This window comes from Sitophilus oryzae, unplaced genomic scaffold (assembly GCF_002938485.1).
Source record: "Sitophilus oryzae breed Bouriz unplaced genomic scaffold, Soryzae_2.0 scaffold_1059_pilon_pilon, whole genome shotgun sequence".
Taxonomy (NCBI): domain Eukaryota; kingdom Metazoa; phylum Arthropoda; class Insecta; order Coleoptera; family Curculionidae; genus Sitophilus; species Sitophilus oryzae.
The window spans coordinates 2,664,282-2,677,264 of NW_022145681.1; the positions used below are offsets into that span (position 1 = coordinate 2,664,282).

General features: G+C 30.9%; 1 protein-coding gene across 5 annotated transcripts in view; it reads right to left on the minus strand.

Annotated features, from left to right (window-relative positions):
* Positions 1–12,983, minus strand: part of LOC115876646 (unconventional myosin-XVIIIa) — a 375,213-nt gene that overhangs the window by 207,129 nt on the left and 155,101 nt on the right. Inside the window, exon 1 of one of the 5 annotated variants that reach the window (XM_030892525.1) lies at positions 9,582–9,772. The exons of 3 other annotated variants lie outside the window; for them this stretch is intronic. The gene's annotated coding sequence lies outside the window, so the exon portion shown is untranslated. Of the gene's footprint in view, positions 1–9,426; positions 9,773–12,983 lie in introns of those variants that run through there. One more of the 5 variants, XM_030892516.1, reaches the window with a different exon arrangement.

Consider the following 12,983-nt stretch of genomic DNA (forward strand, 5'->3'; position numbering starts at 1 on the left):
TTTGCAAATATCAAAGTGACTGTATATAGTGTTTTAAGAGTGATGAAAGGATTTAATAAAATTGAAAAAAAATCAGGTCCGTATTTAAAAAAATTAAGTTGATGATGGTCGCCAGAAGACGAAACGTCAGAGTCAATATTTAATCACACAGAGTTATAGAGCAGAAAAAGTGGCCATAAAAATTTGTTTGAGCATCTAATTGCGCAACTTTGTCTCCATTTAACCGATCCTGTATATCTCTTACGATTTCCAAAATCCCAATGATGAGCGTCGAATTCGAACCACCCTGTAAAGTATTTTTAACTCAAAATACAGGGTGTCCCCGAAATAAGTGCAAGTATTTTAAGGGGTGGTAGATCTCGATAAAAGAAACATATTTTCCCTTTATCGTTTTTCAAATAAGTCCAAAATAACGGAGTTATTTTACTTTGCAAATTTCCAAAAAAAAATAATTTTTTGCTAAAATTTTGAGAACCGCTGGATCTTTTCTGGATTTTCTTTCTTGTAAATTTAATCTAATACCTATATCGCCATATCATCAAGAAATTATGTTTTTTAACTAAAAACCAAAAAAAATCCAAAAAATTTTTCAAAAAACTTATAAACTCTACTAAACCAGTTAAAATATACTACCAGTTAAAATACTTGCACTTATTTCTGGGACACCCTGTACATATATTATAATAAAATATGATACATATTGAAAAAAATAAATATTCTTAATTCCATTATAAACTAGAGCATGTCAACCTTTCTTAACACCTCTCCGATCTTGACATTTTATTATAATTAATCACGTTCATTCCAAAATATGAATCGTTCGATCTTTTTTGAATGAAACCCCTCTCTACCCCTCCACAGCTTCCTCATCTGAAAAGTTGTCGACCTTAGAATAAAATTTGAAAAAGCGTGGGCACAACGCTTTTTTCTATGTTTCATTACCAATTTTAATAATTAATGAGCTGCCTATTTATTAATGCGGTGAATGTGGGACTGCGTTTATGGAAATTGCAATTTACTGCACACCTAAATTTTAATATAAATGATTGAATCAATTATCCCAATTGCCATTGGCTACTGTATTTTTATTGCCCGCCGTACAGCTGTCGGGTGTAAGTCTGTTAAACGCAGAAAATTGAAAAGATTAAATTAAATAGTTAGATAGATTTAGTCCAGCATAATAATAATAAATTGTATACTTGAGTGAAAAGTGAAAAATAGTGGAAAAATTGCATATTAAGATCTAGAAAAGATCTTATAGGCGGTACGAACTCAGCTATTTTTTCATAACCAAGACAACTTCAGAGAAAAATTTTTGCATAGGCAAAATAGTACAATAATATATAAAAAAACATAAAATACTCGACCTGTTGCTTGTAATAAAATTAATTATTGTTTCTCTAAAGTTAATTAAAAGAGATTAATATCAATTAAGGCCAATATGTTAAAAGAAGTTTAAAAACATAATTAAGTAACCTTAAAGTTAAACTAATTAATTCTTGGCACATGTAATAGTCTTGTTAATAACAAAGATCTGATAACAATGTAAAATTTTAAAAATGAAATTATTTCACCACAGGATAAAAAAACGGTGTTGCAGTGAACTTTGGATTGCAATCGATAATAATTTCTATGAGGCCGATTAAAAAAAAGGCATATAGAGGTTGGTTCGAAAGAAATTACCATTATATACAGGGTGATCCACAAATTGTTTACCTACTTCTAGGAGGCTCCACCTATACATTAGCGTAACTAGCAATTTATCCTGGGGGGGTTTGGTTTGGTTGGGTTTGAGCCCAGAGGGGCCTATAGCTTTTTTTTTGAAAATGAAAAATAATTTAAAAAAACAAATTTTTTGAATAAAACGTTTACATGAATTTCCCTATCAATAAATTTCATAGATTTGGTTATCAAACCGTGTTCCCGTAGATTACTTAAGTACCTACAAATTTTCTAAAAAAATAAAAATTAACACATTTTTTGAACACAACAAACTAGTATTAATTAAACAAAACTAGAAAACGTAATTTTTACTGCATCACAAGCAAATAAAAATTAATACGGAGCCAAGAGTCATTATTCAGGATTTCTCTGGGGGTGCCCAGCAGTATCGTCCGTACCTGTGTAAAACTACCGAGTAAAGAAATATACATTTCCGTAATTTTTTACGTAAAAAACGTCTCTTGGTAAAAATCGCTACCAGCAACCGTTTTCAAGATATTTGGAATGATAATAGTTAATACATACATGTCATTATTGACAAAAAGTAAACATGTTGACTGGATAGTTATTTGACTGAAATGATAAATATGGGAACTTTTTTAAGTTAATCATGAATTTTTCTAGAAAAAAAAACGATAAAACAGTCTCTGTTCAATCTTTGGCACAAAACATTTCAAATTTATTATTTCAGAGTAATAATTATTCCGTCAACATGTATAATTTTTGTCAATTATGACATGCATTGATTATTTTGATTCCAAATATCTTGAGAACCATTACTCGTAGTGATTTTTACCAACCTTTTTTACGTAAAAAATGACGGGAATGTACATTTTCACTCAGTATTGAAATTCAGGTACGGGCGAAAAGTTATTAATCTTCAAAACAGGCTTAAAATATGTAGGTGGCGCCCCCTACAGGTAGAAGTCATATTGACATCGAAATCAAATTTCTCATGTCAAAAAACACCCAAACACCAATTTTCATCCAAATAACGGCGTTAGCTCAGAAATTATTTGGAAAAAATCGAAATGAAAACGAAATTTCTACACCCTGTATCTCCGAAACGAAGAATTTTAGGACATACATTTATACGAACTTTTTAACTTAATTTTATCTGCGGAATATATACTGCCAAAATTTCCGAATACATTTCGAACCACCCTGTATATTATATCGGTAACGTTTCCATAGTAATTTCCAAGGAAACTTGATGATGTTTTTTTGTCAATATGGAATGTTCTATTAAGAACAAATGAAAAATCATAAGATCAGAATATCGCATAAAAAATGAATACACAAAATAAATATCTTGACCATCTTGGGCATGATAAAAATATAAAAACTAAAAATGAACCCCAATAAACATTACAGAACTGAAATTGTTTGGTTCCATGATGAGAATTGCATATCTATTAATGAATAATGTTGGTCATAGATCTAAAACCCCTATAATATAATATATATAATTTAGTTAGATTTATTTGGGTACCAATAATATCAATTCTTAGTTATCAATCCATTAGTTCCTAGGATTTTCTGAAATTTCAATCAACGCCATATTGCTAAAAGAAATAAATGACAAACATTTGACATTGAATTGACATAATTCACAGTCATGGTATCTAATACAAAATCCTAACATATATATAAATAATTAAACAAATAGTCGAGATTGTAAATTGGAATATAAATACACACTGTAAAGTTGCAAAGAGCTACTAATTGATATACGAAAAAAGTTTGTTTTCGCAAAAAAATCGCAAACGTTTTTGGCTAATTAAATTAATATTGTTTATTTATTCCTTCAACTATCATATAATTTTGTCTATAATTTATAGAAACAGAATACCTAGATAGAATATTCCTAAAACTATAGGGAGTAGCAAGGTACAGCTTGCCATGCTAGAGCCTTTCGGTATACAAAGTAATGTAGCTAGCACTACGCTTCAACCGCCTATTATTACCTCAGGATTGTGAATCCCAAGTACTCATTTAAGGCTGAGTCGACCTAGGTACCCAAATTATTTTTATTTTAATAAAAATAGTCGGCTGCTGAAATGCCGGCTGTAGGATTCGAACCCACAACCTTTGGATTGGTAGACGAGAGCTGTACCTCTACGCCACCGGGCACCTACTATAAATTAAATTGGTAAAAAATAAAAATAACATTTGAGGTGTTGATTTTTGGAGAAAACAATTCAGTCTTCTTGTGTGACTATGAAACAGAGTTCTGTTTCTAAAATAAAGAACAGTTCAATAATTAGAAAATCCTAAGATTCTCAAAGGGTCATGCAAACCTGAGATTCATCACCCTCTGATGATATCGACTATATTAAGAAGATGAATATAGGAATTCTATTTCCTTCTTTTGGTTGGTATTGAAAGATGTGTTGAAAAATGTTAGAACCCTGAATTCAAATGGTGTTGAAAAACTATCGATCCCCACAAAAATATTAATCAATTTCGTTGAAACGTAATTAACAACTGTTAGCAAATACGATTATAAAATTAAAAGAGAAAGGAAACAATTAATCTATTGTTAACGACACCTGCAAAAGCCAGTAGGAAGAACAACAGAGAATCTAAATGAACGATTGAGTAAACATAGTCGACACCTTTTACTGACATTATTATTAAAAGGAATAGTAATAGCCGTAGATACATTTGCCTAATGTGAGCTAAGTTGAGACGTACATCATTTATCAAATGCGTTGAGAAAGACAAACACTAGCACAAGTAGCGAAATGAAAATATTATTGCTCATGCGAATTTCACTTTTAAAGTAAATAACGTAACGTCCAGTCTCTCTATTGGTACTAATTATTCCAAATGAAATGAAGATTTCTTCTCACGTGTCTGACCTTTAAGCTACTGTTATGGTAATGGAATATAGAGAGTACTCCAAAATTCCATAAGATTTAAGAACTTTTGGCATTTGCAATTTTACAAAAAAAATTGTTTCAGAAATCTACGAGATTAGAGAAATATACCATATCTTCATATTTTTTGATAAAAAATAATTTTAATACTGAGAAAAAGATAAAATGCAAACATTTAGAGAACTGTGAAGTTTAGGTGTATACAAATTTATACAAAGTTGCCTTCGGATAAGCTAAAACCAACATCCATAAGTATTGGTATACCTAATATAGTATTCTAAAGAATAAGACTGATTGATTGTTTTGATGCATTGTTTTCATTAAATCAATTAAATTTATTAGATTAATCAATATCATTTAATATGCACAATATGATCGAAAAAAAACGGTGCCAGCGATGGCTATGAAAGATCGCTGTCATTTTATATGAAAAATTATATGGGGAATGGCATCGATGTTCATTTCCAAGCCAACTTTTTTTCGATCATACGGTATTTTTTCACAAAAAAGATTGCAGATTGAGATTGGTTTCCATAATGGTTTATTGCCATCTAAACTTTAAAATTGCTTCGAAATGAACATGGATGACATTACCGATATTCATTTGGAAGCCAAGTGGACTCGTATTCTTCATCATCATGCGGTAGTTGCTAATCTAATAGGTGATTAACATTTTGAGAATTATGGTATTATGACGACTAATAACCATGAAGTAATATGAGAGTAATTACATCCCAAAAGTTGTTTAGTTCATGAAACCTTATCTAATGTCACTAAGTTTTCTACAGCAAAAATTCGCTCTATAAGATATGATGACCATTATTTTTTATCAGTTATATGAAAATGTATTTCAAAAAAATTGGCGCGGGGAGGCACGTATAGCCGCCCATACTAAAATATTATGTTGATAAAAAGTTGGTAGGCAGTACTTTTAGTTTCAAAGTAAATAAATTTTTCCATTTTTTTTATCTCAAAAACTGCGACTTTGACTGATTTTGATGATATTACAAATTTTGTTGCAAATATTATTCCTAATCTTAAATTGAAAACCGCGTTTCGCTAGCTACTGTAATTTTGGAGTTACGATTTTTTTAAATTTTTAACGCTCTCCCATACCCCCTTACCGACCCCCCACCCCCACCAAAAACTAATGGCCTGATTCTCGGGTGCCACAGTATTTTTATGGGAAATTTGGTATATAATCGGTTTAGCGGTTTTTGAGTTATCGTATTACAGACAGACGGACAGACACCATGAAAATATTTGGTATTTAGGTCATTTATGACCCAAATAACTCATTTTGAGTGAAATTAAAAAAAACATTTTGCCGATCTTAATAGCCTACCATACCTGTTGGTATTGTCGGCTAAAAATATTTTAACTTCTACAGGGTGGCTCAAAAAAGTATGAGTCGACCGGGATAATTTTTTTAGATAAAACACTCTGTATATTATTACATTTTTGGCTTCCTTCCATATCAGTTTATATAGTCTTAAGATATTATTAAATCTGTTATAATAATTTCAGAGATATACATAAATAATAGAAAAATATATTTTTTCAGCCTTTAAAAAATATTATAAATATAAAATCAAAATCAAAACTATGCCAAGTAATTACTATACTTGGTCTGTAGTAACTTTACAGACCACTTTATTTATAAATTGTACTTTATTATAAATATCGCAATTTAAATCATACAGGGTTTTCAAAGTTCCACACAAAACTTTCTAAATTAAAAAAGAGAGTTTCTTCATTTTTTAAATTGTAGAAAACAATTGTTGTGTTTTTAAACATGTAGAAATACAATACTAAACATAATGTATATTATGTTTAGTATTGTATTTCTACATGTTTTAGTTTGTGTTGTAAAATATTTTCCTGAAATGCATCCTAGTGTTTTCCCATGTTTTATTCCCGGAACTAGACATGCCGCATTTGTTTATTTATCCTTTTGAATAAAAACAGAATAATTAAATAATGGGCATAAATAAAATTGACTAATTTGTAAATTTACAAGGGTAATTTTCATTTAATCAAAATATTTCTTGTTATTTATATCTTACAAAACTGTGCCTAATTGTCAAACGTATATAGATAATTAACTTTGGTGATAAAGTTCGAGCATCGCGTCAATTAAACATTTATTACATTTAGTTCGTTTTTATTTTTTAAATTTTAAACTAATTTATTCATAATTTTTTTATGATTTTTGGTTATTATTCAGTTTAAGAAAATTACAAGAAAAAAATTACTTTATTAATATAATGCTTCGATTCCTTCTAAAATTGGAATTCGAATCCAATTTATTTTGTCATATCTAAACTCAGTAGAAAAAATTACTAAAATTAACTCCATATTAGTTTCACATCACAGCGCTTGATTTATAGATTGCTTCAAATAACTATTTTCTGTCTTTGCCTCTTAATAGTTTTATGAATAAAGATTGAGCAAATAATTTGCCCTTAGGACACTGCATGTGAAGCGACAAGCTTTAATTGGATACAATGGCATTTTAATAACATTGAGAATTATGTACTAACCTACAGAACTACTATAAACCCAATTACTATTAACAAGAAAGTTTTATTTTCAAGATTTTTTTCGTATAGATATTTTATACTTATACAGGGTCTCCCAGAAATAAGTGCAAGTATTTTAACTGGAAGTATAGTTCAACCCCAGAAACAAGCCTATGAGGTTTTTTTACGATAATTTTTTTTTAAAAATTCGGAATTTTTTTAAAAAAATTTTGGAATTTTTTTTAGTTTTTAGTTAAAAAACATAATTTCTTGATAATTTGGCAACATAGGTAGTAGATTAAATTTACAAGAAAGAAAATCCAAAAAGATCCAGTGGTTCTCAAAATTTTAACAAAAAATATATTTTTTTGGAAATTTTCAAAGTAAAATAACTCCGTTATTTTGGACTTATTTGAAAAACAATAAAGAGAAACTATGTTTCTTTTATCGAGATCTACTACCCCTTAAAATACTTGCACTTATTTCTGGGACACCCTGTATAATATGTGTATGATCGACAAAAAACGGCGTCCAGTTGGTTTGGAAATGACAGCGATCTTCATTTCATAGCCATCGCTGACGCCTTATATTTTTTGAAGCAAGGAAAATTGACTGCTTTTATTTGTGTATTTTTCAAAATTTACTGCAATCCATCTTGATATTAAAATGAAATTAATAAATTGATTTTTTTAAAACGGAAAAAGAAGGAATTTGAAACCCTTTTTCCAAAAGTAAAACGAAAAACATTGACCTCTGAACTATATTCTCATATTCATTCAAATATTTAAAGTTGATTCTTTCAAACATTATTCATGTTTGGAAGATACAAAGAATCCACGCTACTAAGGAAGCAGTATAATTTCTTTAGTGGCGCATTTTGTCATGTCGTAATAACATAAGCTTTGAACTTTTACCATTATGTTGTAATTTGTAGGACCAAACGAATATTTTGTTTCGAATAACAATTTAACATTTATGAATCGTTGTGTTGCATATCTTCGCATCGTGAGATCAAAGAGTTTTGTAATCGCGGTGGTTTCGAGTACTGGCAGTTAAATAATAATGTTAAAACAATTTTCCAAAATAATTATTGAAGGCTATCCAAGTATTACCAATATAATTGACATAAATACTAATTATGATAAAATAAGTAAAAATTAAATTTAAATAAAAGCTCTAGCTCCTATTACAACGACCTCGCAACATACAACTTGTAAAAATCTAATCATTCAGCTACAATACTCAGCGCCAAATAGCTTGAAAAATCCTATATTTTAAAGCCCCTTCTACATTTTACCTGCAATTTTATCAGTTAAAGCATTGTCTTGTCTTTAGTGAAGGTGAAAATTCAAAGTAGTAATCTCGCTTTTTTACTCCAAATAGAACATGCTATTTTTTTCAAACGCCACGAATAATTTTTTAAACGATTTCAAACGTTCCAAATACCTAATATAAAAATATTTAAAAGTAATACCTTGTATGTAATTATACAGGGTGGTCTGAACTGTATTCCGGAAACTTCGGCAGCATATTCTGCAGATAAAAATAAGTAAAAAAGTTCGTATAAATGAATGTCCTAAAATGCTTCGTTTCGAGATACAGAGTGTAGCAGTTTCATTTTTATTCAATTTTTTCCAAATAATTTCTGAAGTAACGTCAATATTTAGATGATAATTGGTGTCTGGGAGTTTTTTCACATGAGAAATTTGATTTTGATGTCAATATGACTCCTATTTATAGGGGGCGCCACCTACATGTGTTTAAGCTGTTTTGAAGAGTAAGATCTTTTCGTCTGTACCAGTATAAAACTACTGGGTGAGAAAATATACATTTCCGTGATTTTTTACGTAATATCTCTTGGTAAAAATCGCTATGGGGGGGAGCAACTGTTCTCAAGATATTTAGAATTGAAATAGTAAATACATGTAATTATTGACAGAAAATAAATATGTTGAGTAGATAATTATTTCACTGAAATGATAAATTTTGGAACTTTTTATTTTTTTTTAAATAATCATACATTTTTGTTCGAAAAAATGATAAAACAGTTTCGGTTAAACTTTTGGCACAAAAACATTTCAAATCTATGATTTCAGTCTAATAACTATATAGTCAACATGTTCGTGACCACCCTGTATATCAGTTCAATTTATTTTTATATCAGTTCAATGCGTATTTAACATCGGTAGAGAAAAAATATATTTTTTCTTAAAGTAAGTTGTAAGTTCGAAAGTTCAAAATTTTCAATATTCAATTTTAAAATTCAAATAATAAAAATAAAACACAGGCAGAAAAATCACCACAAATTCTCCGTAATATTTAAATCCGTGTATCCATAAATGGGGAAAAATCTCAATATTAACACAGGAATCTTCAAAATCCAATATACCAAAAAGAAATACACTTGGTGCGAATCAAATATCAAAAATAATATATTCTCCACACAGTTAAACACCTATTTCTGAACGTCTTCTTAACAATACTCCTGTATAATGTGTAAAATCCCGGGATCACATTAAACAAATCACTGATTTAAAGAGATAATATCGCGCACACCGAAACAAACATCGCGGCACGCATTCAAGTTGGCCGATGCACGTGAGTACCGAACACAAAACGAACTGTCAGGAGCGTCAAGCTGCGACACAACGACGAACGGCAGCAGTACCGATTCGAGTGACGAAAAGCAAATGGTGAGACGGATCCGCGGCTCTACTGAATAACTAAGTGGGATCGTGCACTATTAGAATTACAATTTCTTTTAGTATTAGCCTTTACAATTATTTCTTTTAGGTCCAAGTAGTGAAAAAATCCAAATTAGAACCTTTGGTGTTTAAACAAATATATACAATAATAACGTGTACCCGCGACTTCGTTCGCGTCGAATAAATCATTTGTAATGGTGATGATAAAGCAAAGCAAGAATTTCCATTGATATAAAAACTGGATACAATTTTCTCACATTTATCATGCCAGCATGAGAAAAAACAATATGGCGATATTATTATATAACTTGGTAATATTTGAAGGGTAGCTTCATCTCGTTGGAATTTGACTTTCAAAAAATCCGTTTGCCAAAAATAAGCTTTTTACGTCAAGCAGTTTAAGCAGAATCGTGGTTAATCAATTACCCTGCTTTTTGGAACACCCTGTATGATTTTTTAAAAAATTTCAAAATAATATGTAAAAAATAAAATAAATTATGCGTGTTCAAGCGTTTTCTCGAAAGGCTACCCGTTTTTTAAATAACAAATATTGTAATATATGTGGGGCGTTTTCACCCTCTTGGAATTGAGATTCGAGAAACCCCTCCTTATCAAACCTCTACACCCCGCAGTCAATCCGTTTGCCAAAAATCAGCTTTACACGTCAAGCAGTTTAAGCAGAATCGTGATTACTCAATAGCGAGGGGTGTCTCACTATTGGAATTACATGTACAGCTGGTTCCAAAAAAAAAATGAATACGACTCTTTACACATTTTTTTCGAATATTTGGGCAGTGTATATTTATGTGTCAAGTATTTTGACATGTTAGGGTTATTGTGAAATTGTATAAAACAACTTTGCTTTTGACAAAGTGGCAAATAAATTTTTCAGAACGTCAGCATGACATGAGTAGAGAAATGGGGGACTGGTATCATAGAATATACTGCCCGAAACAATAAAATTATGTTTTAAATCGTATTCAATTTTATTGGAACCAGCTGTACATTTTCTTGGCAGTCGCTGGCAGTCATTGGCAGTCTTACGGCAGTCACCTATATAATTACATGGCAGTCCTAGGCAGCCTTCTACGCAACCACTGGCAGTCGCTTGCCAGTAACGTGATATTTTGGCAGTATATGTACATTTTTCACCCAAGTGAGACACTCCTCGCTCAATGGTCATATTTTATGAAACACCCTGTATAAATTTTTAAAAAATCTTAAAATATGTAAAACAACAAAATAAAATATACGTGTTTAAGAGTTTTTCCGAAAAACTCACCGGTTTTTAAATAAAAAATATTGTAATATTTGAGGGGTGGTTTCACCCCCTTAGAATTCGAGTTTCGAGAAACTCCTACTTATCGAACCTCTACACCCCACAGTCAATCCGTTTGCAAAAAATCAGCTTTAAACGTCAAGCAGTTTAAGCAGAATCGTGATTATTCAATGGTCATATTTAATGAAACACTCTGTATACATTTTTAAAAATCATAAAATATGTAAAACAACAAAACAAAATATATGTGTTTAAGAGTTTTTCCGAAAAACTCACCGGTTTTTAAATAAAAAAATATTGTTATATGAGGGGTGGTTTCACCCCCTTGTAATTCGAGTTTCGAAAAATCCCTTCTTATCCAACCTCTACACCCCACAGTCAATCCGTATGCCAAAAATCAGCTTTAAACGTCAAGCAGTTTAAGCAGAATAGTGATTATTCAATGGTCATATTTTATGAAACACCCTGTATAAATTTTTAAAAAATCATAAAATATGTAAAAAACAAAATAAAATATACGTGTTTAAGCGTTTTTTCGGAAACTTGAACGTTTTCTAAATAAAAAATATTCAAATATTTGAGGGGTAGTTTCACCCCCTTGGAACAGGTATTTCGAAAAATCCCTTCTTATCGAACATCTACACCCTAGAATCAACCTGTATGCCAAAATTGAGCTTCTTACGTTGAGTGGATTGAGCAGGATCGTGATTAATCAGTGAGTCAGTCACTTAAGGATTTTATATACATACAGTGGTGGCCAAAAGTATGGAAACTTTTTTTATTTGTCATTTATGCTGAGAAATTAAAATATGAAATAAAACGACTTATATAATCGTGACCTACAAATAATTTCCTACAAAACCTAATACATTTAAATAAAAAATTACAGCTATCAAAAAATATATAAAAAATTATGAATATTTTCTTGCTCAAAGGATGGAAACTTAAGAAGAATGTTTATTAAAATTCAAGATAATATAAAAATTACTAATATTTAGTGGAATATCCCTTTGAATTAATTACTTCTCTACATCTTCGTGGCATCGAATCGATCAATCTCGTACAATCTTTACTGGAAATGGCCGCCCATTCAGTTTTTAGCACTTCCCATAATTAATTTTTATTTGAAATAGAATGGCTTCGAATTTTGCTATCCAAATGGTCCCATAAATTTTCTAAGTTAAGATCCGGAGACTGTGAGGGCCAATCCATTAGTGGAACATTATGTTCATTTAACCAATTTTGAACAAACTGAGATTTGTGCTTGGGATCATTGTCTTGCTGGAACAACCATCTGAGTGGCATTTCTTCATCAGCATGAGGCAGCATATTATTATCCAATATGTCTTTGTACAAAAAACGGTCCATTATCCAACCTGAGCGAGAGGACCAACACCTGAGCGAGAAAAACACCCCCACACCATTATACTCCCACCCCCATGTTTTACTGTGAGCATCTGGTACTTATGGCTGTACCGTGTACCTTTTGGTCTTCGGATATAACGTCTCCCGTCACCACCAAACAGTTGAAACTTGCTTTCGTCGCTAAACAGTACATTCCATTTCTGATAAGACCAGGTGAGATGATCTTGAGCAAATTTAAAGCGGGCCATCCTATTTTTCTTTGATATTAGTGGTTTCTTCACCGCGACTCTTCCAAAAAGTCCCATGTCATCCAACCTTCTTCTCACCATGCGTGCAGACACCGATATTCCCCTTTCACCCATTTCTCGAGAAATGTCTGTGGATGTTTTTCTTGGATCTCCCATTGATATTCTCTTCGTTACTTTCATTGTCCTGTTGCACAACTTTCTTGGTCTTCCTGACTTAAAAGCTGTTGAAACGTTCCCTGTTTTATTAAATTTACGAATTA